This window comes from Numida meleagris, chromosome 17 (assembly GCF_002078875.1).
Source record: "Numida meleagris isolate 19003 breed g44 Domestic line chromosome 17, NumMel1.0, whole genome shotgun sequence".
Taxonomy (NCBI): domain Eukaryota; kingdom Metazoa; phylum Chordata; class Aves; order Galliformes; family Numididae; genus Numida; species Numida meleagris.
The window spans coordinates 5,642,052-5,659,987 of NC_034425.1; the positions used below are offsets into that span (position 1 = coordinate 5,642,052).

Below are 17,936 nucleotides of genomic sequence, written 5' to 3' on the forward strand. Positions count from 1 at the left end.
GGGGCGAGGGGTGAGGGTTTGGTTCTGGGCTGGGTGCTGTAGGAGAGCGATCGCCTGGCTCTGCTCCATCCCCACCCCATTCCTTTGACTGCAATCCCTTAATTGTTCGGGGGGGTGGGGGGTGGGGGGAGAGAAAAAAAAATCACATGACAAAATACAGGGAGATAATTACAGTCAATTGCCCCCCTCTTATCTCCAGGGAGAGCACGTTGGGCAAATAAAGGCCAGGGAATTAATTCTGGTGTTGACCGAAGCTCCCTGGCCCAAGCAGTGAATGGCAGGAGGGGCTGATTTACTGCAGCTCTTCGCAGCTATATTCAGTGTTTTACTGCAGCTCTAATTACTGCTCCCGTCAGGATCTCGAGGTTCCCACTGCCACGTGCAGAGGACGGAGCAGCCCCGGCTGTGCGGTCACAGCAATGCTCTGTGCTGTCCCTGTCCTGTCCTGCCACGGTGCCATGCCCACGGGGATGTGTGGCTGGTTGGGTTCGCCTGGCTGCCTCCCCAAAAAGCAGGGGCTGGGGGAAATGAAGCTGCAAGGTGCATCCTTGGGTGCAGGCATCCTGAGGATGATGTGCTTGCAACGGGGCAGAGCTGGGGGAGACGGTGATGGGCAGGAAGGTGCCCGTCTCACCTGGGCAGGACAGAACCCACCCCAGGGCTGGGTGGGATGTTCCATTTTTGGGATCCAGTACAAAGATGTTGGAGCATAGGGACAACTGGAGCGTGCACGCCAACCCGAGCAGCTTCATGTCCCCAGCAGCCCCATGTCCCCAGCACCCCGTGGTCCCCAGCAGCCACTCATTCTCATGCAAAGCCTGTAAGGAGGAGGGAAGGCACCCGGCCATTGGGGAGCAGAGACGGGCAACTCTGCCGCAATGAAGTAATCCTCCCCCCACACCCGGAGCATATAAAGCACCGCGGAGCACAAGTGCCTCTCTGTCCCCTCTCTTTCTTCTCTTTCCCTTTAATAATCTCACTCCTTTGTCCCCATGCATTTGCTCCCGGTGCTGCTGGTCCCTTCGGGCCGCTCGCTGGCTGCCCATTGCCGCAGGACCCTTGGTCTCTGCCCACCGAGGTGCTCCCGGTGCCACCTGTTTTCTCCCTTTCCTTTTCCAGGACACCTGATTTATTTATTTTCTCGAGCATTAATATTATTTTTTTGCCACTGGTTTAGGGTCTATTAAGTTTACTCCTTCTTCCCCTTGCCCTGGGAGACCTGGTTAATGAGTAACCATAGCGTGCTTGGAGGCAGCTGTCTCAGACAAACTGACGGAGACTTTTTTGGAGCTGCATAAGGGAACGTTTGTTCTGCAGCTTCTCAATAGATCCTTGTGCAGGAGGCAAAAAGTGTGGGGAGAGAAAGAAAGAGACACTAAATCACGGGGCTCCTTGAAAATCCCGCTCAGTGTGTGTGTGTGTGTGTGTGTGTGGTTTTATTCCTGGTTATAATGGATGTTCGATGAGTCACCTTTTCGAGCTCAAATCGGGAATTTCTCTCCGCGGCGGAGCGCACAATGTGCTTCTAACAGCGCTGCAGCCGTAAAGATCTTATAAAATAGCTTAAGTATAAAACACACAGCCCGGAGATACACCGGCGTGGGGTCGGCGTCGCACACGGGTGGGTGCTCTTGGCCCCGCTCCTTGCGCAGATTTGGCCTCACGCTCCACCCAGCCCCTCCCATCGCCTCCCTATGGGGACGCTTTGGGGCTGAGGTTGTTGGGGTCTATCAGACCTTTGCCATCCCCGTGTTGGGATGCCCGGGTGGGGGCTGTGCCACGGGGCTGCTGCGTGCCCTTGGGAACGGCATTTAAACCTCTCTTCCCTGCCCGGGCTTTGTCACTGTGCAAACAGGTGACGGCTGTGTCCTTTGTCCCGCAGCCTTTCTGGGAGGTGGAAGGGATGTGGTGAGCGTGTGCTCCAGCATCGCTCCCTCTTCCAAAGGCTCCTTCATTCCCAGGACACCCACATCTGCTGTCAGCGATGGGTTTCCCCCTCTCCCTCCCAGGAGCAGCTCTGTGCAGAGACAGAGACCTATTGATGCTCCTCATGTGGTCCCCCAGGAACGGGGAGAAAACCAAACCCGTGTCACCGCGCTTTTCCTCCTCTGTTACAAAACCTCAACGGTTTGGGTTTTTTTTTTTTTTTTTTGTTTTTTTTTTTTTTTTTTTTTTGAACTTTGGGGTTGGTTCAAATTTTGGGCAACGATTCAGGTTGTTTTTGTTTTACCTGAAATGCAGCTCGCCGTTCCCTGGAGCAACAGTTCTTTATTGGCTCTCGCAGACACTTGGCACTCTCGGCGAACGAAATAAAAAGCTTTTTGTTTCCATATTTCAATATATTGCTATATAGTTAGCCCGTGCGGGGAGGGTATGTAGAGGGCAGAGGACTTTCTGAGGTTTCAGAGCGGGTGTCTGATGGGAGCTCATTCCCATCTCTCCCTTCCCATTTCCCCTTTGTTTTATCCGTGCTGCTCCCATCCCTAAGCGCTCTCCCTGTGCGATGCTGGTGCTGTGTCAGCCCTGTAGTGCTGCAGCCCCAAAGCCAGGCTGGGAGCACGGAGCACCACGTGCATCCCCACAGCCAAAATCCCTCCTCTCCCCATTTGCAGGGAGGATTTCCTGCACTTAAAAGCTGCCACAAACAACTCAGAGCCCCATGGCTGGAGGCTGCGGGTTGCACTGTGGGGCCAAACCCCATCCCCCCCCTCCTCAGGTGCCCTACAAGGATAAAGGATGCTTTCAGCTGGGAGAGCGCTGATGTGCTGTGACTTGGGAACATCTGGCTGACGCTCTGAAGTCCTCAGGCTCTCGTGTAATGAACCCCATTCCCTGACCTGCAGCACTTTATCTCGCTTTATAGTGACTCCATTCCCTGCCCGCACCAGCCACGCCGGGCACTGTGCTAATTAAAACTCGGGGCTTTGCTCCCTTCTCCCCTCCCCATCCCAGCAGCGGCTGAGGAATGCGGGGCAGGAATGCTGTCCTCTCTCAAGGAGCCGGGAAGGGGAGGTGGTGGCTCTCCCATAAAACAAAGTCTTTGTGTTTGCAGGATCGCGGGCACGCAGGGCCCTGTTGCGTGCTCCAGCCCTGGTGGGTGCTGGCTCACCTGGCAGCAGCACACAGCGTTCAGCATCTCCCAAACCCTTAGCACTCACGTCACGCTCTTGTAAGACTGGAGCTGGGATCCTCCAGTAAATCAAAGCCCAGCTCTGCTGGGAGCGAATCGCTCACCTCTGTGCCAGCCCCGTGCTCAGAGCTGCATGGAGCTGGGTGGGCTCTGAGCAGAGCCTTGCCCGTGTTACAGTGCACTGCCCTATTCCAGTGCATTGCTCTATTAGAGAGCATCGCTGTTGCATTGCATCACCCCACTACAGTGCTTTGCCCTACTACAGCGTATTGCCCTATTCCAGTGCTTCACTCTATTCCAGTGTGTGATGTGTGTGTCCTGTGCGCACGGTTCTGAAGGCAGCAGCAGCAGAAAAGGAAGCAAAGCTTCCCAATGAAGCTGCCCCAATGGGAACTTGTGAGCGCTCCCAGCGCATCCTGCCCAGCGGGCTGTGTCTTTGCTCCAGTCCTGGGTCTGCCTGTCTGTCTGTGGATCTGGGGCCAGGGCTGCTCCTTGGCAGGGCTGCACCCCATGAGCAGGGCCAGGCAGGGTAACAGGGGGGGGACGGGGACACTTGGGGGCTGCGGGGGCTGCTGCAGTGCCACGCGTAGGAGCTTTTCCCAGCACTGCTCCTCGCTGCTGGTTGCACTCTGCTGCTGCTTGCCAAACAGGTTTTAATGTAGAGAATGTGGGGATGAAAAAGCAGCACAAACCCTCCTCCACGGCGCTCAAATTTATATATATTTTCCTTTGAATATACCATAAACGATGACCTTTTACCTCCTTCAGAACGCAGCCAACACAAGCACAACAATGTGATTTGTGCAGCATTTCGGTTGCGGTTTCTTCAAGAAATTCAGCTGGTCTCAAAGCAATTAAGGGAAGGGAAGCATTTCCACTCCAGCTTTGGGCCCTGAAAACCTGCCAGGAGGTTTCCCCCCCTCCCTCCTCTCTCCCTCTTTCTCCCTCAGCCCCTTGCTCACTTGTCCTAGAACACTCCTGCGGTTTCACTGCTGCGGTTTCCCTCCTGCAGCAGAGGATGCAGGGCTGTGTGGTGCAGGTGGGACGCTGGCTCCCAGCCCCTCTGCAGCCGCTGGGTGGGAGGTGGCTCACCCAGACCGAGCCCAATGGGATGGGGGGAGCATGGGGTCACTCCCTTGACCAAACACCTTCTGCACCCTTCTCCTGAAATTTGTCTGCAAAGGGGCTGTGCAGAGGTGTTTGCCCTCCCATTGCCACCTGCCTTGGGGGTGTTTTCCTGCACGGTACAAAAATGGGGACTGAATTAAAAGCGCGTGGGGGGCACAGAGCAGCGGGGAAATGCGTGGGGAAGGATCCGTCCCATGAGGGCATGCAGGTGGCTTTGCCCACGCTGAGCACGCTCACAGGAATGGGCCTTAAATCAGCCCGCACGTCAACAGTACAGTTAATTGCTCATTCATTCCGCAGATGGGTTAATCATTAATTTAAATTAATAATTGGGACAATAATTAAACGAAACAATAACTAATACACGAGACAATTGAAGCGATCCGTCTCGGTGCTGAGCGCTCGCTGCGGTTACTCATTGACCCGCAGTTTATGGGATGGATTCAACAGGGGACGGACCCCGGTGTCCCCACCCCACCCCACCCCACCCCCCTAGCCCGGACGCACGCACAGACAGACAGACAGACGAACGGAGGGAGGAGGAGGGAGGGACGGGGGGAGGCGGCTCCCAGCCCGGGGGAGGAACTACAAGTCCCGTGAAGCCGCGCCGCCCGCCCGCCGCCAGCGGGGCTTTATAAGCGGGGAAATGGCCCGAACGCCGCAGTCGGAGCATCTCTGGGCGCGGCGGTGTCGGCTCTGGCTCCGGGCACCTGCGGGGATGGAGCGGCAGCGGGGCCGGACCGCCCCCCTCCACCCGCCCCCCACCCCGATTAACTCGGGGTCCCCCCCCTCCGGGAGGTGTGGGTGCGGGTGATGCTGCCGGAGCGGCGGGAGGAGGCGGCCCGCTGAGGTAGGCTCCACGCTCGGGGAAGGGGAAGGGAAGGGGAGAGCGTAGTGTCGGCGCGGCGCCGGGGGTCTCGGGCATCGCGTCGCGGGGCTGAGCCGGGCTGCGGGGCCGCTGTGCCTCTGATGGGCCCCGGCCTCGTCTCAGCCGCCTTTGTGTCCGGGCGGCTCCGGGGCTGCGGCCGGGGGATGATGCTTCCAGAGCTGGGAAGCGAGGGACCAGGCTGGCGGGGCAGGGATCGCTCTAAGAAAAGCCATGATGGTATTATTATTATTATTATTATTATTATTTTACATTTTTTTTAAAACGTTCTTTTTATATGCTTACGGCTTTTCCTTTCCCCACCCGTGGGAAAGACTCCGTGCCGCAGGGGGACTGCGGTGAGCTGCGGGCAGGTGCCTGGCTGGGGCGAGGGGAGGCCCCGAGGAGCCGCTGCCCTCCCCCCCTTGCCCCCCTCTACTGCGGGCCTAGGGCTCTCCCCACCCTCCGGTGCTGTATACCCGGAGCACGGAGCCGGGAACACTTGATGGGGGTCGGTGATGCGAGGTATCTGTGATGCACAAGAGCACTTTTGTGTGAACGCTAGAAAAATATGAATGACTCCCTTCTTTTGCTCGCTACAACAAAAAGACCACACCGGTCTAGACCTGCAACCAATAACACACAAATTAGTGCTGTCTGCTCCTGGGGACGCAGTGCACTGAGGACAACGCCGGCCCTTCCAGTTTGAGCCCACTGATCCGTACGGAGGGTGAGGGATGCTTGTTTGGGGAGAGGATGTTTGAGGTTACTTTGATATAAACAAGAGGAGCTTTTATTGCCCGGACATTGTTAGTGTTGCTCTCTGCTGGATTGGAATGCGTTTCCTCTGAAGGGTTTGGAGATGGGAGGAATTGCTCAGCTCTCTTGCTAATTGAGACATCTTTTTATAATCACAGTCCCAGCTGGTGGGATGGAAGCAGGGGGGAGAGGGGGGTGCTGAGCAGTGACTCAGGCATAGGGAAATGCTGCCTGCCTGCATTTAGAAGGGCAGGTTTCAGCTTAGAGGCTGAAGCAGTGTATGTGAGGGCACCTTCCCCCTCCTGAACTCGTTCTGTGCTGTCAGGCAGGCGATGAGAACATTGATGTCCCCAAACCATCACTTCCCTGTAAAATTGTGCATGAGTGGGAAAACCTGCAGGCATGAATCTTCCCACAGATGGGGTCACACCTGTGCTGATGGGGTGACAATGTGGGGTGCATGGGGTGTTGCAGTGTTTGGGCTCTCCTTTCTCAAAGGCTTTGGTGCTAACACTGCTCCGACATGCTTTTCCTATTGGGCTGCTTATTTGCTGGTTGCTTTCCATGTGCAGATCTCTAAACTGAAAGCCACCCTGCCATGTGGCACGCCTCATGGGTTGGTGGCACCTTGGTGGTGCTGCTGAATGGTTGAACTCTAGGAGCCCCCTGACAGTGGGGAGATAATTTCTTGATGCGAAGAGGGTCCATAACCCAAAGTGTGAAGTCCCTTTGCAAGCATAGCACGTGTGAGTAGAAATGCAATCCACTTTTTCACTGGCAGGAGGAAGTGAACATGCTGTTATAGCCACGGGCATTCCCTTCAAGGTGCCTCATGAGCAAGGAGAGCTGTGCTGCAGGAGTTAAGTCTCTGCAAAGCAGGAGCTTGGGGAAGCTGCTGGGCATGGGATAAGTGGTGTTGCTGGCAGCCACCTGTGGGTTCAGGTGGGTTTGGTGGTGATTGGGATGCTGGTGCCACAGCTGCCTCTGTTGCCAGCACTGATTTACTGGCTCAGATCTTCCTACCTGCAGCAGTGGGGAGGCAGAAGCCATGGGGGAGGTGACCTAGATGGTTTTAAACCCTAAATCTCCTGGGCTGTGCAGGGACCAAGCCCCCCAGGCTCACCCTGCAGGCTGAGCCCTGGGGAAGGTGGCCTCACACCTTGGGACTGGAAGAAGGGCAATACTCTAAACCAGGGAGGACTGGAGGTCACAGTCACTTGCAGGGGGCATAAGCAGCTGGATGATCAGCTATAAATTAAACTGTGGCATTAGTCTTTAGAGCAGCTCACCTGAACCTGCCCGCCTCAGTGTGATGCAGCTCTGTGGGCTGCAGGACAGAGAGGGCTCAGAGAACACTGGGACCTGAGCCTTCCTGAAATGAATGCTTCTGTCTGCAGTGAAGAACTACAATGAAATGTAGGAGCTTGGGCTCTGAGCAGCTCTGAGGGCTGGACTTGGGCGTGCATTCCTCTGGTGCTTGGTTTCAGATACATTTAATATAGGAGAATCGCTTCTCCTCAGCGGGATGGGTGTTTCCTAACAGCAATTGGCTCATCTTCACCAGAGGGTTTTAGATGGTCTCCTCTATCTAGGAACTCTAATCTATACAGAGTGATCCAAGTGCCTTCAGTGTTGGGAGATCAGATGTCTCAGGCCCCAGACAATGGGGGGGGATAAGGCAGCAGCACAATGCAGCTCGCTGGGGACTCTTCTGTTTGAACTTTGAGCAGAAGAGAAAAGCAACAAAAGCGAGGGCAAGGAAAGCACGGTGCTTTGCCAGTTACCAAGGCCGGCCAGAAAGTTATAATGGCATTACAAAGGGCAGCCTTGTTCGGAGTGGCTTATTTCATCAGAAAGATGAATTTAAAATAATAAAAGGGCAAATGCTGGCGTAAAGTCTCCTCTGTTAGTGTAAACACGGCAGGAAAACCCTTTTATTAGGGAGTTATAGGAGGTAATAAATACTGTTGGGTTTTGATGAGAACTCTTAACACAGGATTAGGGTTTACGGGGCGTTACCTTATTGTCCCCTGGGGACAGAGCTGGGTTCCGTGTGGCTTTGTGTCCTGCTCTGCTTTCAGTGCTTTGTTCCCCCTTTTCCTGCTGGGATTTCCCCCCCTTCCCCCCCCCCCCCATGGCAGGAGCTGAACCACAGGCGATGCAGTTGGAGGGCTAAAACCCAAGCCTTGAAATAAATGTTTGATCCCTGAGCTGTTATGCAGCTTTCTTGCAAAAATGGAGCCCAGAATGGGTTTCAAATTGGGACAGGCTCTCTGAAGGCTCTTCTTGCTGTGGTTTTGTTCTTGCTTCTTGCCCCTGGAGCTGTCAGTGGTCTGGTACAGCTGCAGAATGGCCCGTGCTCTTGCAGAAGGCGATGCCCAGCAATGGTTCTCAGTAGAGCTCGTTCTGAGACAACCTGGAGCCTCTAATGCCCTGTAACAGCAGGTTGCTGCATGGTGCGTGCTACTGCATGGAGGCTTTGGGTTGGAGGAGTGCTGCAGGGAACATTCCTTTGGGATATGTGTTAAGGACTGTGTTTTTGGCAGGTGGAACTCTCCTGCTCATCTTCCCGTGCAGATGAGCTCAGTGCTGGGGGTGGCTCATCCCTGGGTAGGCAGCACCTATGGGAGGGAGAGGAGCAGCACCTGGGTGCTGGTGACACCAAGAGGCAGCCTGACTCGCTCAGAGCTCTGTGGCCAAATGCCCATTGCTGGGAAATAAGCTCCAGGAATGAAGCTGGCAGCGGCTTTCCTGTGCTTCCAAGAAAGGAGAACCCTGCTTGGCTGCCCCTGGGAGCCCCCCAGCAGAGCCTGTGGCTGAGTGCTGCTACCTCGATGAAAAGCAGCCTGTGAGGAAAGGCTGGTGACTATAGACAGGTCTTGCTTGCAGGGGAAGTTGTACTTTATGGCCAGCTGCAGCTTTATAATTTATACTTGATTTGGAGCACATGGTGCCAGCATCTCCTCAGTGAGCTGGAGGTGAAGGAGGGCATGAGGGAGCCCATTGGGGTGAGGACGTGGTGTCACCCTCTGGGGGGGGGGACAGCGATGAGCAGGGCAACTTTGGGGGTGGGAAAGCAGCCACATCTGGGCTGTGGGTGCTGCTGTGTGGTGCCACAAGTGCTGCAGTGCAGCCTGCAGGTGTGTGCACTGAGCATCCTGCTCAGCTGTGCTTGGGGGAGGACTTGGTCACCGGGAGGCACGGAGGGCAGCAAGAGCTGGAAGAGGGCACTGGAAGTGTTTGGCATACAAGTGCTCGGTGCAACACTGAATCTTGCTGTGAGTAGGATAGAATTACTTGGCGCTCACCAGCCAAGCTGCAGTGGCTGTGGCATCACAGCTCCCTTGGAAGAAGGGAACCGGGTGGCAGTGGTGGCCCCAGGTCCCGTGCTTCCCAATGGCAAACGTCACATCTGCCCAGCTGAGGGGGAGGGAGGGCTTCCAGTTCAGCAGCCTGGATGGGAAATAATGATCCCTTTTCTATAGCTTCTTCAATTGTTCCCCAAAATCCTTTTTAAAGGGAGGGAAGTTCCTTCCTTCCTTTCAGCTCCCGGTATCTTTAAGAATTCGCTCTATTGTGGCCCAGGACAGAGACCCTTCTATGAGGGCTGCATAGGCACTCTTCAGAGGCCCCCTCCCTGTGCCCCCCCTCCCGCCCCATCCCAACAAACCCCCATTCTCCTCTGAAGAGGGTCCCTCTGTCTAACGCCAAGTAACTCTTAAGGGTAGCATTTATCCTCGGGCACTCAGCGCACAAAGAGTGCTGGAGTGTCAAATAAACTCACTCCAGCCTGCAAAGAGAAGAGGAAGAAAAATACAAAACCCCCTTTCTTTCCACCCCTGCAGGGGAAACAAATACGGACTTTGTGCTGGAGAGCAGCAGCGCCCTAACGAAGCGGGGCAGCGTGCGTCCCAACGTATCTCTCATAAACTGCTGTGCACGCACACATGCTGTGGTGCTTGTGAGAGTGGAGCCGGCAGACAGGCGCTAAATCAAAATTCCCTCCTAAGAAATCCTGGGTGCTGCAGTGCTGGTCACTGTGACAGCATTCCAGTGGCTTCTATTTGCTTTGGAGGGAGGAAGATGCTGGGTTCCCTGCCAAGGGACAGTGGGGTGTGTGTGATTTCCAGCTGAGAGGACCTGCAGAAGGGCTCAGCGCAGCTGCTGCAGTGCTCATTTCATCAGGACACCCTTGCAGTGGGGGGAGTTCACCCCCTCTTGCCCCGCTGTAGGGTGCTTGGCCACGTTGCCCTGCCAAGAACCCGTCCTCCTCCTGTGGATGGGTTGTTTCCTGTGTGTCAGACCTGCTGCAGGTCACTGCTGTTCCCTCATCCTGACCCGTGTTTCTCTGCAGGTTTTGGTAACTGCCATCCTGGGGCAGGTGGATGCGATGGCTGTTGGAGTGTCCTTTGTACCTGGAAGAGTGAAGGCGCAAACAGCCTGACCATATGGATTTGGGACTTCTCCCCCTCGGCCAAGCAAGGAGGATTCATCTTGGGATGTTTTCTGCCTGCTGGGATCTCACATCTGGAGCCCTCCTGGATCGCTGTGGGTTTTGGATGCTCCCTTCTGCCTGTAGCTGGGAATGCGTGCTGCTGCCAGGCAGCCACAGACACCTGCTCCTCTAAATCTGCTGGATTATTTCTTTTGGCATCGCTCTGCCAGTGCGGCAGCTTTTCCTCATCATGTGGAACTGCCTTTGGTGCTTGAGGTCACCCAACTTACAGATGTAGAAAGCAGCAGTTGCAGCCCAGCGCTGCAGACTCCTCTCCTTTTTTGGGCTACTGTTCCTCAGCATCGTGGCACTTTGGAAGAAGACCCCGTTCATACACGTGTGTAGGAATGTCCTGCTGGTCCTAGGTGAGTCAAGGATTTGATTTTTTTTTAAGATATTTTCTCCTCCATTTTTGGGAAACAATGCCAAATCTAGTTACCCGCTACTCCAGAAGCAATAGGAGAGTAGATAGAAGTTTGCTTTGGAAGGCTAACAAGACTTCCCCCTCCTACTTCAATCAAAGCACTGATCTTTTTAGCACCATTTGAGCCTGAAATCTCGAGCTTTCTTCCTGGGGTTACTGCAGAATAATGGAAAAAAGAGTGGGATTGCGGCATCCCACAGGCAGGTTTCTCTTTCTATCCCTGGGAAGGAGGAACCCTGCTGGCGTGCTGCAGTTGGAAGCGTGTCACAGCGGGTGGTGGGAGCTGTGTGTGGGGACTGCCACTTGTGAGGCTCATTGGGAACAGTGTGGGGCTTGTCTCAAGGGGTTGAGCTGCAAGTGGGCGGGCTCCCTGCGGAGGGAGGTGAGCTGTAAGCCTCCTTGAAACAGCAAATCCACCTTGGTGGAAGGCAGCGTACTGCTGGAAAAAGATGCCAGGACTTTGGTTTTTTTATTTTTGGGGGGGCTTGTGTCAGCAGTGACATCAGCAGGACGCTCAGATGTGCCCAAGGGGCTCTGCAGGAGGAGCTGTGGCTTTGCAAGGGGGAATGGAGAATTAACACAGGGATTCCAGCTCAGGTGAGCTGCTTTCTGCTGTGCTGGGGGATGGGGGCAACTCCTTCTGTCCTGGGGAGCATTTCCCTGGGGTTCTATGCCCCCAAAGCACTTGACTCCTGTGCCATCCCTCACAGCCCATGGCTTGGGCCCTGGACCAGCCTTCTGTGCTGCCCATTGCTGAGAGGGAAATGCACTCATCCTGTTTTGGCTTTCCTCTAGGACTGACCTGTTGATGGGGCATAGCTTCCATGGTCCCCGTGCGCTTTGGGGAGGATGTTCCCCTTCAGTCCCTGACCCCTGCACAGGCCTTAAGCCTACAGGTGCTGGGGCCCTGTTGCTCTGAACTGAGGTGGATCCCCTTTGTTTCTGAGGCACAGAGCAGAAATGGCGTTCTTGGGATGGTGCTGTGGTTCACTCTGTCTAGACTGCTTTCTCTCATGTGTTTTCCTGTAGTGAGCTTTGGTCTGGGAGATTGAGACTGAGAAATGTGATGAACAAAGGGAAAACTGCTTCTGTGGAAAAACTTCCTAAAATGAAGTACACTTCTGTTTTGGGTTAGTGCTCATCTATTCTTGCTTGCTGGTGCCAACAAAGTCTGATGCAGGCTGGTGGGAGTGTGAAGGCTGTGCTGGTGTCCATTCAGGAGCAGTGCAGCTGTGTGCGTGTTCTGCAGTAGCTGAGCAGTGTTCTGCACCAGTGCAGGTGAAGGGAAGCAGGAGATGTAAAGATGCTGTTTTCTGCTGAATGCAAATACAGGAGAGGATGTGGAGTGTCCTCCCTGAGACAGCTCTGCCAGCTGGATACTTCTCAGTATGGATGGAGAAGGCAAATGCCAACCTGAAGAGGCAACTGCCTCATGCTCACTTTGCACTGCAAACGCCCACCTATCTGAGCAGAGCTGGGATGTTCCAATCCATTTCCCCTGTCAGTATCTGACTGGTGCTGTTATGTAGCTCAGTCTCTCTTCCCAGAGCCTTGTGGTTGTGGTTTTCCCCTGATGAGCATCTGAATGTACCAAGCACTTGACTATCCCTTTTGCAACATGAGTCCCTTGGCTCCCTGTCTCTGAACTACAGGGAGGGGGGATGATACCACGTGTTTCCTCTTGCTGGTAGTCCAGCAGCTTGAGAACAGAGCTCCTTGGGGTAAGGCAAGCAGAGAATCCACCCCCTGACAAGTGTAATACAGCTTGGCTCTCTAATGGCTTGTGCAATAAGGGGCCAGGCTGGTACTTCTGGCTTTGCTTTGGTATTTTCAGCTATTTGAGAGATGAATTGTAAAGGAGTATCTTTATCCACTTGGTTGCTCTCTCCACTTGTGTAATAAGTGATGCACCAAGCCCTGCTTGCTCCCTCCTTGCTGGGAGCATGGGTCCCTGGGGCGGGTGTCACTCTCCTGAGATGCTGCGCGGCTCTGGTGGCTGTCACTTCTGTCTGGTATTGCACTCCCTGGGACTTGCAGGAAGGCTCAATCGGGCTCTCCCTCCAGAGATCCTTACCTCCATTTGCAGGCAGTGAAAACTCTTAGACGTGGTTTAAGTCGCAAAATCCCATCACGCTCTCTGGTCTGCGAACGACTCCTTGCGGTGGAGGTGCCTCAGAACCTTTCCCAGCGGCCGTCGTTCAGGATCCGTCCCCGGGCGGAGCGGCGGAACGGGTGCGTTCCGGGGGCGCGCTGCCACCTGCCGGCCGCCTTGGGCCGGGCCGGGCCGCGCTGTGCACCCGGCGCTGGGGCGGCGGGCATTGTGGAGGCATGGGCTGCCAGACCTTCTCCTCGAGGCTTGGAAGAAAGCGAGTTCTGCAGTTCCCTCGGGCTGAATGGCTCCGAGTGTGGGTTGCTGGGTTCCGGCGTCCTTAGCTGTGCCTTCATGGATGTGTTCTGTGGGTCCAAGGACCAAAGTGGGCATCCTCATGAGCTGTAAGCCGTGGTGTGACTCTTAGGGTGGATTAGGAGGAATGGAGAAGAGAGGGAGGCCATGAGTGGTGTGTGTGTGCATTCACCTGGAATAATTATCTGAGGTGATTGTTATGTGGGGTTCTTTGTAGGCTTAGGCTGCCAGTGCATTTTGGGTGCTTCAGATAGTGAGAGGGGAGAGAGTGGCTGTGGAAAGGATGCTGTGGCTGCGAACTGCAATTGTGACCACAGCAAGGGAAGGGCAGAGAAGAAATGTTTGGATAAAGCTAAATCTCCGTTCAAAACAAACGCTTCTGCTCCACTTCCCCTGACACAGACCTAAGTCCAAACAAATAAACAAAACCAAAGCTAGGAGAGAATACAAACAATAATTCTTTCTGATGCTTATTGGTTCTTTGGCTGTGACGGATGAGAGATTTTCTCCCTGTGTTTCTCTTCCTCATCTATCTCCTCTTGGCTTTGCTTGGGAAGTTTAGTGCATCTACCACTGAGGCACAGCTGTTAGCTTTGCATGGAACTGTTGCTGCTGCAGGTTCTGGTGGTGAATGCACAGATTCAGCGAGGGGCTGGACGCGTGTCCCAGCAGGGCAGTCCCTGCCCTGTGCCTGAGCATCTGGAGAACTGCTTTGGAGCACTCTTGGTCCTTCATCTGCTTCTCCTGTAAATACCTGCAGGAAATAATGGGGGCCCTTGGCCTTGGCTGCCCACAAGGAGCACAGGAGGAGCTGTCACTGCAGGAGTAGCCTGAACTCCTCCGAGATGCTCACTGGCGAGCAAGTGGAAAATGGGTCACGATAAGGAGAGGAAAAGAAATACCCGCCAACCTCGTGTCACCGCGCCGGTCTGCTCCCTGCAAATGCCACTTGTGCCCTTCTCCCAGCTAGGGGAGGCCACCGCTTGGGCGCACCCCGAGGGACAGCGCTGGTGCGGCCCGGGACCTGGCGGGCAACGTGAGCGGGCGCGGAGCGGCGGTGGCCGCCGGGTGGCGCTGTGGCTCCGGCCGCCGGGTGGGGCTGGGGCTGCGCCGCTTGGTGGCGCTGTGGCTCCGCCGGTGGCGAACTCCGCTGTCCCCGCTGCGCCGTCCGGGCTCGGAGCCGCGGATCGGGTCGCAGCGCTGGGGGGTGTCTGCCCTCCCGGTCCCAGAAATGCTGCAAAGCTGTTCTGGGAGTCGGGTTTGGATGTGGTTGAAGGCGGAGGAGAAGTGGCAAGCGGTGTAGGAGAAGGGGGAGGTAGGGTAGGATTGGGAACATCGCCGTGCCCTGTGCTGGCTTGGGAGCCACTGTGCCATACTCTGTGCCTGGGGAGTGCTGGGTCGGTGGCTGACCCGCTGTAGGGAGCACTGTGTGGTGCTTTGGGAGCTGAACTGAATCCCTTACGAGTTTGCTCAGTGACTGTGGGTACCCAAACAGGCCAAGCAAGGACCGTGTCTCTGCTTCCTTTCCGCAGGTTTTTGGAGCAGCCAGCAGGTCTTAAACCTCACGGGGTGCGAGGGCAGCATGGGATGGGGCTGGGGAGCGAGCAGACCTGGGGGCAATAAGTGTGACCCCTATGGATCCGGCTTCAGTCTAAACCACTTGACACAGCTTAATAGATTTGTCTGAAAAGCTTCAGCAGAGCCATTCCCTTGGAGTCCTCCTGAGCATGCTCTGAGCAGACCCCCACCTCCAGCCCTCCTGGAGCTGATGCAGGGAGGGTTTGACGTGTTGATTTCCCCAAAGAAAATACATTAGGAAGGCTGCTGCTTTGCTGTCCCTAACTCCTCCGGCCCAGCTTCCTCAGGTGAAGAGGGGCTGGGAGCTCTGTCTGGCTCAGTACTTCCACATTATGCTGTCTGGAAGCGGGTGAATAATTGCAGGATAAAGGAGCGTGTTTGGCTGCCTCAAAAAGCACTTCCAGATCAGTTCCAGACTGCTTGGTCGGCACCATTCACATTGAAAGATCTCGCTGTCCAGGCTGCCTCCTCCATAGCTGGAGCCAATGGCAGATTCCACCGGTGCTACCAGCCCGGCGCCGGGTTTCCATGGTGAATGCATTTGGGTAGTGCACCGCTTCCCAAAAACTCTCGGGCTTTTCATGCCACGAGTATCACAGCTTGCCCAGGGTGGCTGGAGGAGGGCTGCTCGGGGGGGACTGCCACCGAGCTGGGATGCTCTAAAAGCCACTGACAGCTGGAAGCTGTACCCTCAAGTAAATGGGTGGCTGTGTCCCGCTGTGCGTGGCAGCAATGGGAGCCCTGCGCCGGGCACCCTGTGGCACCCTCTGCCCTCACATGTATCCATTGCCTTGGGAGGGAACTTATCTAGCTCACTGTGTTCCCTTCTTAACTCAAGGGAGGTTCTGAGGTGTACATCTGCCCCACAAGGACACCTCGGTGCTCTGGGAGCTGCACTGCACCCCGCTCCTCTGGAATCTCTTGTCCCTGGTACGTCCAGCAAACAAGAACTCCTGCTTTGTATCCTCTGCTGCTCTCCTTCCCCACGCAGAAGGGGAGGGAGGGAAAAAAAATGACTAAAATATTTTCTCGCAACAAAAGGCTGGGGGTGAATCTGGATCGGCCGTTCTGATCCATCTGAGGCCAAATCTCCAGGGTTTTCAGCGGAGAAATTAAAACACTGAGGCTTTCTCTTTTCTTCAGAAGAACAAACAGGAGCGGTTACCACTTCCTCTAGCTCATAAACAAAACCAGTCCGACGTCTCCAGGAGAAACCCTGCCAAGAGACTTTCCTTCCTAATTGTTTGATATTTCTTCAGCTCTGATTAGTATTCACGAGTGCCTGGTGCACGCGGGAGGTTCCAGCAGCGGGCTGGGGATCTTGCTTCAATCAGGACCCGCTCTCTTTTTTTCCAGCCCGTGCCGTCCTCATCCGTCCCTCTTCCTCCTTCTGTTCTTTCTGCTTTATTTCCCTTCATCTGCCACGCTTGGCTTCGTCCAGGGGTTTTGTTGTTGTTGTCTCTTGGCCACCGGCCTCCATGGCTTTGTCCTTTTGAAGTTTTTCTGGATCTGCAGGAACTGCACCGGTGCTCCAAAGGCTTTGATTAAACTCATCTTCTGCAGTTCCTTTTCTTCCCTTTCAGCTTTTTCTCTGCCCTGGAGAAGGAGCTCTGCTTGGAGCAGCTGCAGGGGCAGTCACCTTCCATTGGAGCCAAGGGCAGGTCGTGGTTTGCACCAAACTTTGGCAAATGCCAAATCAGTGTGAAAAGGGTGTAAATGACCAATGCTTGGCTGATGTTTGGAGCCTGAGGCTGCAGCAGCAGAGCTGTCCCACCTGCCTACAGCAGTGCCTCCTCCATGTTCCTGTAACCTTAGGTGAAATCCTTCCCCTGGAAGGATGGGGCTCCAGGTGCCCTTAGAGATCCCTGCCTGGCACATGGGCAGCGCCCAATGGAGACAACCCTAAGGGAGCAGGGAGAAGCAATTCGCGTTTTACCTCCAATGTTTTCCCCACCCCAGTGCGGGCTATGCCTGCTGCCAATGCTCTTGTCTGGGGGAGGAGGGCTTGCTGCTCGGGTGCTGTTTTTTCCAAGTTAGCTGTTGTGCAGAGCTTTCCCAAATCTCCGCTTTGCGGCCGGGTTTTACTCTGTGACATTGTTCCGAGTTCTGTTCTTGCATCATGTGCTGGAGATTAGGAAATCACAGTAGCGATAATAAATATCGCTGAATGAGTGGGTGTGGGCAGAAAGAAGGGAGAAGAAAATGATTTAAAGGGCAAGGAGGACTCTGTGCCCTGTCTGCAGAGCTTTCTGCGGGGATGAGCTGAGCTTTTACAACCTCGTCTGCAGGAGATGTGGTAAAGCAACTCATTTTGAGTCCATGGGGTTGGGAGCGCCCATCTGGGGATGCGGATACATTCACCTGAGCATCCCAGCTCTGTGCAAGGGATGGCCCCAGCCTGGTTGTGTTGTGCTGGTGGAACCTCGAGGTACCCAGCCCTTGTGCTGCTGCTTTAGGAAGCAGTTTGGTGCCTGGTGTGTGCTTTGGGAACGCACAGCTTTGCCTCTGTGACTCAGCTTGAATTTCTTAATCACCAGAACAGCCCCGTGTTGTGCTCTTCTCACGCCTCCTGTGCCACGGGATCGAAGTGTTTTGCAAAGCTCTGGTGGATGCAGCCCCTCGGGCAGGCACAGTGGTGGTCCCTTCTCATTTTTTCAAGAGGGGAAACCGAGGCTCGATGAGATGACTTTGGACTTCATGGAGGAAAGTGGTGGCTGAGCACGGAGCCTGAGGAGCTGTGGGTTTCCTCAGTTGGGGCACCTAGTCTGCATTTCTATCTGTGCAGTAGAAGCTGAAGTACACACCTTTATTTCTCACTGCAAACAAAAATCAAATGATGATAACCATGCAAAATGCCTGTAGCAGGAGGCAGCTGCAGTTTTCTCCAGTAGCTTCACCTCCCAGGGCTGGCTGGGCTGGCTGCTCTGCCCCTCGTCTGCCTGATGCCATGACCCCAGCTGCTGTTCCTGCTCTGAGTGCTTCAGGAATCCCTGGGTGCAGTGTTCCCCTCTCAAGAGCTGTGCACCTACTGTTGCTGGGGCAGAGAACAGCAAAGTTGCTCTGCTGAGGCGGTGTGGGAGCAGTTCCCTGCACAGCCCCGTGCTCAGCTCGTTCCAAGCTCTTATCGCCGCTCAAAAACTGGGTTAGTGATGT

The 17,936-nt window shown here is 55.0% G+C and overlaps 1 long non-coding RNA gene across 1 annotated transcript in view; it reads left to right on the forward strand.

Annotated features, from left to right (window-relative positions):
- Positions 4,790-17,936, forward strand: part of LOC110407324 — a 161,528-nt gene continuing 148,381 nt past the window's right edge. Inside the window, exons 1-2 of the long non-coding RNA XR_002443858.1 lie at positions 4,790-5,108; positions 10,237-10,742. This is a non-coding gene — a long non-coding RNA (uncharacterized LOC110407324). The remainder of the gene's footprint in view (positions 5,109-10,236; positions 10,743-17,936) is intronic.